Here is a 14,401-nt window from a genome sequence, read left to right on the forward strand (position 1 = left end):
CTGGGAGTCCGCTTGGGATTCTCTTTCTTTCCTCCTCCTCCCTTCTCCACTCACATACACTGGCTCTCTCTCTCTCCCTCCCTCAAAATAAATAATGGAACATAATCAGAAAGCATTCCAGCAATATATTTGTGGATACAGAGTAATTCCTCCATTCCTAGTCTCCCTTAAATGGCATCATCAATGGTATGATTCCCAAGCTAGAACCCCTGGAGTCTACTTTAGATGGCTATCTTTCTCTGCACATTCACTAAATCCCTAAGTTGTAAGCCTTCACTTCCAAAATGATTACACAGCTATTGCCTTAGGTCAAGCCTTCCTGCGTTATTGTTCTACACACAGTAACAGTTTTAAAGGCTCCATGGAAACCCAAAGCACAAATAAAGACCTCTATATTCCATGAACTTACCATCAAGTTCCAAATTATCATAAAATGTGCCAACTTAAAATTAAAGATTATAAATTTTACCAGAGGAAGCTTCGAAATAGGATAGCAATTGAAAGTATGAAGGGAGAAGAGATGAGTAGTAAAAGGCAACCTTCAGAGTTTATTCTATATTTTCCATATTGTTTGGTACATTAGAATATACTAATATTTTAGTATAGTAATATACTATTACTAATAGTAAATAGTAATATTTACTATTACTTGTTAGCACTGATATTGTTTTAAAGAAATAAAATAATGCAAAAAGAAATGATGAAAAGGTCATAAGAAAATTCACATGAGAAAGAGCTAGGCAGACTAATTCAAACAATGAAATTCCAGTAGGTCTTTACACAGAATTTCTTCACTTGGAGATAAAGAAGAAAAAATATTACAGATGGGAGAATACAAGCAAAAGTATCATAGTGAACACTTATTTAACATGTTCAAGCTTTTCATCAGCTTCTGCAGAACCTTTTTATACTCACGAAAATTGCCACATTATTATAAGTCTAATCACACGAAATTAATTTTAGATCTCAAATTCCCAACATATTCTGCAACTATGATGCAGACATTAGAAGCACCAACACAAGATTTCAGTTTGGAAGGGAGTCACTTAGAAAACAGGCTCCAGATGGACCCACCATTTTTGGCTGGCATAGGCAACAGCAGAGGCATCGGCCTTCCACAATGGGAGCACCACCCCAGAAGGGCAGCAACTGGGCAGCACCGGTGCTTGGTGGGGCTAGAGAAGTGACAGTTCTCAGAAATGATTTGAGGGATATTACCTGTAAGTTTAACCTGAAGCCTGGTTCTCCAGCCTTCCCCCAAAATTCTATGAGGTACCAAACACCCAAAAATAAATTCTTCATCTTCTCAATCAGGTCAGCAAGCTTCTTTTGCTGATTAAGAACACTAACTGATCAGAGTATAAAGCCAGAAGAATGTAATTCCCGAAGTAAATAACAAATTATCCCATTTGTCTGCTGTATGCAGTGTCAAGAAAAGTTGCTCAAAGGAGAAAATTAACATTTAGAGTTAAGTATATTGCTCAAGATCACATAGTAACAAGGGTCTTTCAGATACTGCAAACCTGTATCTAATACCAGTGGCTGAACACTAGGGTGGCAGGGGTAGACTTCAGTCCTGCCCCCATACCCAATCTCCCATCAACTCCAATACACAATGTTAAGAAAGAAAAATCTTGTTTGTTATGCAAACCTCGTTTCAGATAAATGTACTTGATTCCCTCACTCCCTTTCCAACCAGTCTGACACATCTTGGGTCATACCTATACAGAAATTCTAGAAATGGCAGTGCTTTGGATTATGTCATATTGCATGCAAACAAAACAAAGTGCCATGGAAATCTGAACTTGAACCATTAGGTTCAAAGACTAGTGTACTACACATTGCATCACAGCCAGCAAACTAAATTTTTTAAACAGAAAAAAAAAAAAAAAAAATTGCTCAAGTCAATTCCTGAAAGGTAAAGGTGAAACAGTTATGTAAGTCTTCAAATGCCCAGGTAAGGAAAGAGGCTGGCCTTCATTAAGCAAGAAATGTGACACCACTGAAAGTTTCCAAAGGAGTAACATGATCAAAACCATACTTAAAATGATTATTCCAATAACACTGTTGAGGATTAAAGCAAAATGATTAGCCACATGAAGATTAACAGATTATTATGGTAATCAATAGAAAAAAGGAAGGGAATATGCTACTAAAGGTCAGTTCTAAATAGAAATAGGACAAACGTCACTAAAAGCCTATGAAATATCTGTATTAATACATTATAGTATTAAATCTGTTTACCAACCATATAATTATGTGTATAGATACATAAACACACACGTTTGTGTCACTATTCCTAAATGAGTATTTGTATTAAAATCATTAAATATCTTTATTTTTTTAAGCTAATTAATTTTTGAGAGGGAGGAAAAAGGCATGAGCAGGGAGGGGCAGAAACAGAATCTCAAGTAGGCTCCAGGCTGTCAGCACAGAGTCTGAAGTGAGGCTTCCGGGGCTCAATGTTATGAACCATGAGATCTATGACCTGAGCCAAAATCAAGAATCCAATGCTTAACTGACTGAGCCACCCAGGTGTCCTGAATATCTTTAAAACTAAAAAAATTTTTTTTTTATTTTCAGCTATTTACATTGAAAAAACTTAGTAAGTAAAGATAAAGTATAAGGTTAAATGTAACAGTTTTAAAACTAGTCTTTTTAGATTCAAATCCTGGCTCTCCCACTCAGTCACATGTGTTCAAACAACTTACTTAACCTCCTTGCATCACAGTCACCTCATCCATAAAGTAGACATGACAACAGTGAAGATTAAAAGAAAAAATTGCACAGAAAGGACTCAGAAGAATTCCCGGTACAAAGCAAAATGTTAATTATTATCACATCACTGAAATAGCTAAGTAAACATTATTCCATCATATAACAGACAAAAGAGTAAATATCCATACTATACAAGGAACTCCAATAAATTAAAACAAAACAAAACCTAACAAGCCAATTTTAAAACAAGCAAAGGAAATTAGAAAGCAAATCACAAGAAATAAAAATAAATAATACATGTTAAAAAAAAAACCAGATGTTCAAACCCATTAATAGTTAAAGTGTGTTCCCTATCCTATTCATAAAATTATTAAAGGCTATAATATCCTACAATAATGGAATCATAAATTGCTATAGCATTTGAGAGAAGAGGGGCAGTCTGTCTATACATATCAATATTTAAAATATGCCAGCATATAAGTGAATGTATGTAAATATGTATCTATTTATGAGCAGAGAAATGGTATGAAAGAATACACCCCAAACTTAACAAAGGTACACCCTTCATCATGGAAAGAGGACATACAATGTCTTATTTTAATTTCTTTTCAAGGAGCATAACTTGACCATTTGGTTAAACTATTGCAAAGATGTTTTGGTTTGTGACCTCAAAGAGTTTAAAATATCTCAAATAACACTGTTACTTAAGTATGAATAATGTATCAGGTGACTGTCTCACTTTCCATGTCACAGCTGAAACCTCTGAGACCAGAGATCACTGCCTTGGCTGTTACTTATATCTGATAATGTGCTACTTTTCTGTCTTCCTGTGCTAGCTCAGTATTTCCCAACTGCATAGAAAATCAACAACTGGTGATAAAAACAAATTCCATATCAGACTAGCATTTACTCCTACAAATCTGAAAAAAATTGATATATACTATTCAAATATTACACAGAGGATAGAATTTATTCCTAAAAGTCACTTATCTGAAGTTCTCAAACTTTAACATACTAAAAGTTACCTGAGATCTCTGAAGCCCTGATTCAGTTAAGGTAGAGAGGGGACCAGGAAATATTACTGCTCAGTAAGTGATTCTCTGTTCTATTCACTACAACATCATTCGATCTGGGTCTGATTCCAGTTCTGAAGCCTTCAAGCTTAAATATCCCAACCTCAACCATCACCAGTATCTGAGTTCTAGTGTAAAAACTTACTGACTGTGACTTTCAGAATTCAGTACTGCCAAAACTAAGGATTAATTAAAGCTTAGTCTGTTCACACACATATGCACATACATACACATGCACATACAACATGAAATAATAAAGAAAAAAATAAAAATTTGATAGTATGAATATCTAGAAAAGGGGCCATTATTTCTCAGAAAGGAGTCCAGAAAAATATTAATTTTAACACCTTAAAAATGTTATTTTGCCCTAATGAAACACAGGCAATTAGGGGTAGACAAAATACAATTCCTCATGTGCTTTATTATACTATCTAATTGTAGACACAAATCTCAAATGCAAGTTATTACAATGGCATCTGGGCCACATCTAAGTCACCACAATGAAATCTGAAACCAGCAGAGTGTAGTCCTTTTAAAAGCCAGAGGACTGGGTCTATAGCATTCACAGAGAGCATAGTACAGCTAATGGTTTCAGACAGATTTCAGCTTGCAAGGGAAAAATATAAGAGGACTTCACTATAACCCGACAAGACAAGTGAATAATATTTAAGATAACGTATTCTGAATTCTAAACAAAATCTCAACCTTCTGTTTCACTGTCATGTTATTGTTACCTGGAAATAGATGAATACATTGATTCTATCTTCTCTTGTATATAGAGATAGTCTCTCTCTGCCCTATCCTTTTTAAAGTTAAAAGGAAATGAATTCAAAAAAGACCACACCCTCCAGACCTATATTACAACAATAAATCACAAGTCTTCATAATTAAAAATTAATCAGGAAACTATATAACCCCATATCAAAATATTTTTATTTAACATAACTATTCTAACAAATTTTTAAATAAAAATTTTAACTCTAACCCAAAGGCAATAATTAAGTTTCATATGCCACCATGATACTTTTTTCCCTTCCTGCTAATGCTTTAATCATATCATACCAGAAAAAAACACATTTTTATGCCACATGTAACCATATCCTTTTAAAACAAATGAACATTTCTAAGCATTCCCTATATTTTTATAAATATTTAAAAATATTCTAAACTACATTCTGGTAGGAAAAGACCTATAGAAAGAAACTCAACAATAATTAAACCAAAGAATCTCCTAGGAATGAACCCTGTACAAGGAACTGTACTAGGTACAAAAGACAATGAAGATACATTATTCACAAAAAGATGAATATAGCCCTTCCCCTCAGGGTTCATACTTTACCATTACATACACAGCTGCAAGCCAAGACTAAAGTTTATCAGAAGGAAACTACAAAACAGCAGACAATGAGATGTGAGCCAGAGAGAAAAGGCAGACTATTCATAAAAGAACTCTCAAGATGACTGCTCTTGAGCAATAATGCTCAACAGCAATAATGGAATCTACAACACAGTGAAGTATTACCTTCAAAGGGTTAATAGTAAATAACTGGCACCCAAGAATTGTTTGGAAAGGCAAGCTATCTTTCAAGAATGAGGTCAAAATATATTTTCAGCTAACAAAAATGGAGCTTATCATCAACAGACTCACCGGAAGAGCTACTAAGATTCCTTTAGTTTCTTTCACATAGAAAACAAATGACCCCTGAATTATAAATAAATAAATAAATAAATAAATAAATAAATAAATAAATAAAGGGCACCTGGGTGAAGTAGGTTAAGGGTCTCACTTTGGCTCAGGCCATGGTCTCTCAGTTTGTGACTTCAAGCCTCGCATCAGACTGTCTGCTGTCTGCTGTTAGCACAGAGCCTGCTTCAGATCCTCTGCCTCCCTCTCTCTCAGCCTGTCCCCTGCTCACACTCGCTCTCTCTCTCTCTCTAAAATAAACATTAAAAAAATTAAAAAATAAATAAAAATAAAAAGTTTTTCTAAGTAAACACAAATCTAAAAAATGAAGGACAATTGCATAAAACAATAAAATCAGTTGGGCTAAAAAAGATAGAATCAAAATATTTGGCAACTGTGACATACAACTCAAAACAGGGGTAGATCAGTATTCCCATGTTTTAAGGTCCTTATATTTATGAGAGGAAGACAAAGCTTCTAATCACCATTCTAGACAGTCAAGTTAAGGGTTGCGTATTGTAACGTCTACATTAACAACTAAAGAACAGGTAGACTTGGTACAACTGTAAAGCTAGAGTTGGACCCCTACCTTGCACAATCCATAAGTATTAACTCAAAATGAATCATAAGCCTAAATGCAACAGCTAAAACTATACAACTCTTAGAAGAAATCATAGGTGTAAATTTTCATGATGTTAAGTCAGACAGTGGTTTTTTTTTTTTTTACATACAATACGAAAAGCCCAAGCAACAAAAAAAGTAAAGATAAACTGGATTTGATCAAAATTTTTAAAACTTGCTGTCAATGAGACTAACAAGAAAGTAAAAAGACTACCCACAAAATGGGAGAGAATTTTTGCAAATCATTTATCTCATAGGGACTTGTATCTAGATTATATTAAAAACTCTTACAGCTCCATAAAAACACAAATGACCCAATTTAAGAATGGGTGCAGATTTAGACAGACATTTCTCCAAAGAAGTTATACAAACTGACTTATGAAAGCATATGAAAAGATGCTGGACATCATGTAGTCATCAGGGAAATGCAAGTCAAAACCACAATGAGATACCACTTCATACCCACTAGAATAGCTATCATCAAAATGCCATATTAATAAGTGTTGGCAAGGATGTGGAGAAACTGGAACCTTCATACAACACGGTGGGAATGAAAAAAGGCCCCGTTGCTTAGGAAACAGTCTGGCAGTTCCTCCAAAGGTTAAACACAGAGTTACCATATTACCCAGCAATTCCAATCCTGGATACATACCCAAAAGAAATGAAAACATGTTCACAGAGACATTATTCTTAATGGCCCAAAGCCAAAATAACCCAAATGGCCATCAACTGATGCAAAGATAAATAAATCGTGGTATTATACATACAATATATTATATGGCAATAAAAAGAAATGAAGTATTAGTATATGCTACAACTTGAATCTTAAAAACATTATGCTTAATGGAAATCAGTCACAAAGGACCATATATTAGATGATCCCATTTATATGACTTGCCCAGTACAAAGATATCTATAGAGACAGAAAGACTGGTGGTTGCTTAGGGAAGATGAAGAGTGATAGCTAATGCATTTCTTTAACAGAGGCTAAAAATGTTCTAAAATTAGATCATGGTAATAACTGCACAATGAGAATATATTAGAAACCATTAAATTGTATACTGAGTATACACTGTATATATGTGAACTATATGTCAATAAAGCTGAGTTTGTTTTTTTGTTTTTTTGATTTTTAAGTTTATTTATTTTGAGAGATAGACAATGAGCAGGGGAGGGGCAGAGAGAGAGGGAGAGAATCCCAAGCAGGCTTCCCACTGTCAGCACAGGGCTCGATCTTGTAAGCTGTGAGATCATGACCTGACATGATCAAGAGTTAGACACTTAACTGACTGAGCCATCCAGGCACCCCAATAATAAAGCTGTTTTCTAAAAACAGAGGTAGTGTATAATTCTAATAAACTAGAAGGAAAATGGCATGAAGAAAAAATTCAATCAAAAGAAGACAAGAAAAAATGGAAAAAAACCCGAGGCAAAAAGCATAAAAGCAAGCATACAATAGTTTAAAAATGCACCAGAATGTAATAGTCATCACAGTAAGTGAAAAGATACCAAAAAAAAAAAAAATTGTTCAAGTAATTTTTTAATCAAAGATAAACCTAAAATATTAAGCCCTCTTTTGGCATTTTGGCATTATGTTATCTGTATCAAGTCTAAAACACAAAAAAGAATCATATAAAAATAACTGTCAAGAATGTTAGAAAAACTGTATGTCAAGTGTCAGTATCATAAAAATCATGCTTTCCTAAATTTCTTGCTTTTATTTAAGGATAGTGAGAAACTTGTTTCCTTACAACCAAACGTATGGCTTATACTCTTTTAGTGATTACTTATGATAGCAACAGTATAGAATTCTGTGCATAAGCTTTTCTGTGTATATAAAACAAAATGAAAACTGGTTTCAAAAAAAGAGGGTAGAGGGCATTTCTGATCTCCAGCCAGATTATCAGCAACTTAAAGGACAATCTGAGGTACAGCTTAAAGAAGCCAATAACTTAGGGGCACCTGGGTGGCTCAGTCGGTTAACCGTCCGACTTCGGCTCAGGTCATGATCTAGCGGTTCGTGAGTTCTAGCCCCATGTCGGGCTCTGTGCTGACAGCTCGGAACCTCGAGTTTGCTTTGGATTCTGTGTCTCCCTCTCTCTCTCTGTCCCTCCCCTGCTCACGCTTTCTCTCTTTCAAAAATAAATAAACATTAAAAATAATTTTTAAAAAGAGGCCAATAATTCAAAACAAAACTCATTTTAAAAGCTAGTCAGTAAAAACAGCTTCCCTTTTTATATAAAAACTTAATTTTTTTTAAATGTCTTCTAAAATTTCATTCAACTGTACCATTTTCTGGATATCTCACACTAGTTTTAAGATTAAGTCTCACCAGGCAGTTTACCTGAAAAGAGCTATAAGTTATTTCTCTCCTGTAAAAATTTTCACAAATCAAATTACAACTTAATCTCTTAAATTACAATTATTTTTTACAATGCAAACTTTCTTAGAAACAACACTTACTATTACAGAACAGACAACAAATTACCCATCTATCCACCTATCTATCCTCTATCTGCAAGTCAGGGGAGATGTGAAGTCTTTAATCTCCCTAAGCCCACGGCCATGTGAACAGCCTTTCCAGGTCAATAGTACATAGGGTCATCACAGGGAAGTAAAATGAACTTAATTCAGCTCAGCTTGGTCATCAGGCTCAAGCATTCATATTCTACTAGGCCAAGAACAAAATAATAAAAACTGAGTGAAAAAAATGAATGGATGGATGAATGGATGAATGAGTAACACTGAAGGTAAAAATGAAGTCCATAAAGATACAAAATATACCTCAAGCAAACAATCCTCCTGCAAACCCAGTAGAGCTGTAATGCCATTACATGCCATGTTTAAGAATTTAAAATTCAAATATTTCATTTTAAGAAATAATGTAGATCAACAAGAAAACTAGAGATGGGAAGCAAAGGAAAAGGGTATTTGCATTCTTGCAAAAGAATGTAAATCGTTATTGTTTGAAGGCTGCCTTGAAATGATTTAATTTCACAAGCAAAAAAAAAAATGTTCTGTGCATAACCTCTGACCTACTCCCATATGCAAATGAAGAACTAAAGGCCATAAAGGTTAAATTACTTGACCAAGTACAAATCTCAAAATAGAATGCTGGTCTCCTGTTTCTCAGTCTAGGGTTACCTAGACTATCCTAAATTACACCTCTCAAGGCTTCTTTCTCTCTAGTTTCTCCCTTCTGAGTACAGATATCTTAAACAGTGGGGTTAGGCAGAGCTCTGAACTTAGGTTTGAAGAATCTCAACTCTGTCACTCGAATAGCTATATAACCCCAGATACATTATTAACCCCCTCTAACTCCTTTTTCACCAGTAAAAAAAAAAAAAAAAAAAGTTAATCATATTTTACCCCAGAAGGACTCTATAATAAAGAATCTTTAAAAATCATGTATAAAGTACAAAACTCCATATTGCAAAAATTTATGGTAGGTATTTTTATTAATGTTAAAGGCCAACTGACTGACTAATCCACTGTAGAATCTGGAAGCCAAGTTAACTGGAGTAACCATTATTACAGTCCTGAAATTTCCAAAGTTATGAACTGGCAAAAACATAGTATTATCCACCAATGAAATAACTGACCATTAATAAAATAAAACAAATATAACAGATTAAAGAATGACTTAAATATTATTTATTTCACCTAGAAAATAGGTATATAATTGTACCTACCGTATAATTTTTTAATTAACTGAAATAATGTCCACTTCTTATCATCATGTCTTCTACACATTAAATGCTCAATAAATATTACTATTGTTACAATGAAAGGGTTAAGAGGGAGCTGTCAATTTATTAAAAATATTACCAAGGGTGTGGGAATAGGCAGAGAAGTAATAGCTGGAAGATTGCCATGTGTTATAATTTTTGATTATATAAATTTGGTGCTGTGTACATGTGGGTTTTACCATTTTACTTTCTACTTTGGCAGGTATTTGGAATTTTCTGTAAAAAAGGAAAAAAAAACTAACAGCAAGAGAATATTTTACTTTAAAATGAGGTGTTTTAGGGGTGCCTAGGTGGCTCAGTTGGTTGAGCGTCCAACTTTGGCTCAGGTCATGATCTCGCGGTTGACGAGTTCAAGCTCCACGTCGGGCTCTATGCTGATAGCTCAGAACCTGGAGCCTGCTTCAGATTCTGTGTCTCCCTCTCTCTCTGCCCCTCCCCCACTCATGCTCGCTTGCTCTTTCTCTCTCTCTCTCTCTCTCTCTGACTCAAAAACAAATATAAACATTAAAAAAAAAATTTTTTTTTCAACGTTTATTTATTTTTGGGACAGAGAGAGACAGAGCATGAACGGGGGAGGGGCAGAGAGAGAGGGAGACACAGAATCGGAAACAGGCTCCAGGCTCCGAGCCATCAGCCCAGAGCCCGACGCGGGGCTCGAACTCACGGACCGCGAGATCGTGACTTGGCTGAAGTCGGACGCTTAACCGACTGCGCCACCCAGGTGCCCCTAAAAAAATTTTTTAAATGAGGTGTTTTAGAGAAAACATTTGGCTAATCTAATAAAACCTAATCACTGTAATAAAATATATAAGCAAAAAGAGCCCTGGGAAATTTTTATGACATCTTCCAAAATTAGTGGTTGCCTAGAGCTGGGGGAATAACAGTGTTCAGGATGATGGCTAAGGAAGAGTGGGGCTTTTTTGGACATAATGAAAATGTCCCAAAAGTGATACTGGTAATAGATATACAACTCTGAATACAGTTAACGCCACTGAATTGTACACATGTAGACCCCATGCCCAAAGTGGGGCTTGAACTCACAACTCTGAGCTCAAGAGTTGCATGCTCTACCAACTAAGCCAGCCAAGCATCCCTGAATTGTACCCTTGAAATGGCTGAATTGTAAAGTATATGAATTCCATCTAAATAAAGCTGCTTAAAAAGAATGTACTGTTTTCATCTCCTAAATGTCTCCTGAATGACCTCATTTTCTCCTTTCCCACTCTCTTTTTATGAACAAGTCACCAAGGCTCCTACCTGCAACACAGGTGGTCTCGTTGCATCCAGTTTGACTCTCTTCTGCTCCATCCCCAGAACCTCTCACCTTCTAGTCACTGACCATGCTGTTCTCTCAGCCTACTCTCCTGCCTTGGGCCCTGCCAGTTCCTACTTAACTTTTTGGGCCTCAGCTTAAACACCACTTCTGCCAGGGGTCCTTCACCTAATCCAGTGGGTCTAGGTATACCCCCTACCCTATGTATTTCATCAATCATACTGTTCCTATTTTATGATAATTGTTTCCTGTCTCCTCCTTATGTACACAAGGAACACGGAAAATGTCTGTTTAATCCTAACCCCTAGCACAGTCTCTCATACACAGCAGACACTCAATAAATATTAGCTATGTGAATAAATGACTGAACAAGTTCTTACCTTTCAAGGCCTTCATATCTTCATATGATAAAGATAATGCACCAACTGGTAACTTTTCTAATTTTTCTTCCTTTCTGATATATATTCACAGGATGACCTCAAAATTTATATTATTAAACAGTCCTATTATTTCTTAGTAAAAACAACTAATGAAGATATGATTAAATTGAAGTCCATTTTTATCAGTCCCTCCTTTTGAAATAAATGAGGTTAATTAGATAAGAAAATTATCTCTAATACAAATTAGCAGTTGGAAATTATCAAAGTAAAAAATTACTTAACTCTATTTGTACCTTTTTTAAATAAAATATATAAATATGCTTGAAAATCAGCCCCAAACAGACTGTTAGAAGCTACATTTAAAAACTCAGGTTTAAGAAGATTAAAAACAACAACAACAACATCAACAACACCAAAAAACAAAACTGCCTAGAAGCCCTACCTCCCAGGCTTCATGTCATAAGGGAGAGGAAGATTGTCCTGTGGAAGGTGACAAAGCCAGCCTAAGTAAAAAATAAGTTCTTTTATTACCACAGGGTCCTATACTCCCAGTTTCCTCTTATTTCTTTCCCCTTAATCACTCAACTCCGGCACCACATCTAGGTTATATCTACACAAGTGCTGCAAACTTCAAAAACAACTCCCTTTCAAACTAATTTCTACGGTAACAGCAGCTATTTACAGCCTCCAGGTCTCAGCAAGAAAACCTCAGAAGTTGGTGATCTGCCGGTGTGGCCTATGTTACTATTTGGTGGTCTTGAAGATGCATGTATCTTCAGGTCACAGGTCTATTTTCCTACCAACCTGAATTGGATACCTCATGAACAAATTACCACACCTAAAAGGTCGTACCACTAATGTTAAATTAGTACCTCAACTTCTTGTTGAACAGAAAAACAAAACAAAACAAAACCAAAAACCCTCACACTCTTTTTAGCTTTATTTGAAATCTCAAAATACCATGGCGAAAAGCAAATCACGCAATCGTAATTTTAGAATATATAGTTCTGTACTAGAGTCCTATTCTGGCTAAGATTCTGATGTAATCCTCTCCCTCCATTTTGATCTTTTTCAATTCTCTGGTTCTTAAAAGACATGAAGTTTTCAATAAATACTTATTAAGTAATTAAGTAAATGAACCTCAAGCAGAGGAGCCAAGATAGCGGAACAGCATGAAAGTTTTTTGTGTCTCACTTTCATGAAATACAGCCAGACCAACACTAAACTATCCTGCCCACCTAGAAAACTGATCTGAGGATTAATAAGTGAGTGAACCTCTCTAAAAGCTACATGTTGGAGAGGGAAAAAAAAGGAAAGCTACTTCTATATATGTAACGGTCATTTATAAAACTGGATATTTGTTATTCATAGGGCACTTATATTCTGTATTCAATTATTCTATATTCATAGAGATTTTAAGTTATTTATTTTTATTTATTTTTAATTTTTTTTAACATTTATTTATTTTTGAGACAGAGAGAGACAGAGCATGAACAGGGGAGGGGCAGAGAGAGAGGGAGACACAGAATCTGAAACAGGCTCCAGGCTCTGAGCTGTCAGCACAGAGCCCGACGTGGGGCTCGAACTCACGGACCGTGAGATCATGACCTGAGCCAAAGTCGGACGCTCAACCGACCAAGCCACCCAGGCGCCCCAGATTTTAAATTTTTAAAGAATTAAAATAAAAAAGAATGCAAGTTATTTTTCAGGTGATTCATAGGATACTTTGAGGATTTAACAATGGCCAAAGAGTATTACTTGGAACACCAGTTAAAACCAAACAATAAAAGGAAGAGAATGAGATAGGGGTTAGGGGTCCGATTAGACAGTACTATGCAGTTTAAAAGTCTGACAATTTACTTCACAGATGTACTGGTTACTTAAAGCAATGTACCATTGAACTGAATAAAATGATTCCATGTACTTTGATCTATACCCAATAAATTTACATTTAGCATACAGAGGTATACCTATTCAACCATAATTGTATTACAGATAAAGAGAAATAATTACTGAGGTAAGTAAGAACTCAAAATTTACTATCACAGGTTAAATATCTAAATTATGCAACACAGTTATTTTCAAAAAGCAGCCAAATTTTAGAAGCCTGTAGCAAGATTGGCTCTTTCCTCCTAAACACTCCATTTCCAAACAAATATTATATTATCAAAGCGTGGTGCTATCAGACTCTTCTACCCACTCACCTTCACATGGGTGCCTACTGGCCTCGCAGCAAACTATGCTCTGAGTCTACAGGGGAATGTTCCTTCCTCCCTCCTAATTGAGTCCAAGTGCCTACATCTCAGACCCAAGAAAGGGGAATTCCAGCAGGAATTATTGACATTATTCCTTTTTCCCCATTTCCCAACTGAACAACAGAACTCTTCAGAATTTCAGGAATTCTCCAATCTACAATCTTCCCTACCTAATCCTTTCCACCCCACCATACTCAACTAACTTTCTCTTTGATAAAGGAGCTAGGGCAATCCCACTGCAGCGAAGCTCTTATCCCTGTCAAAATGACAAAAGCGGTGTGCTCTTGGTACTCCCAGACTGACATAATATAATTTATCATAGACATAATGTTGTCAATATAAATTTCTTCACATTAAATACGAAGTGGGCTTATAGCTGTTTTGAGAAGCCAATGTTGTTTCTACTTGGAAATATATAAACATATACGTTCATAAAATCTTTGGAAGTAAACCATTTACAAATTATACACTGCCAATACCAGTATGCCCAATATGTCCAACAGAAATGTAACATAAAGTGCACTTGTAATTTTAAGTTTTGTAGTAACCACATATGAAAATAGTAAAAAGGTAAAATTAACTTCAAGAATGCCTTTATTTAACCCAACAAATCCAATATTATCATTTCATCATGTGATCAGTATTAAA

General features: G+C 35.3%; 1 protein-coding gene across 3 annotated transcripts in view; it reads right to left on the reverse strand.

Moving 5' to 3' along the window:
- Positions 1-14,401, reverse strand: part of CEP85L (centrosomal protein 85 like) — a 170,909-nt gene that overhangs the window by 121,600 nt on the left and 34,908 nt on the right. The gene's annotated exons all lie outside the window — the stretch shown is intronic.

Source organism: Felis catus, chromosome B2 (genome assembly GCF_018350175.1).
Source record: "Felis catus isolate Fca126 chromosome B2, F.catus_Fca126_mat1.0, whole genome shotgun sequence".
Lineage (NCBI taxonomy): Eukaryota > Metazoa > Chordata > Mammalia > Carnivora > Felidae > Felis > Felis catus.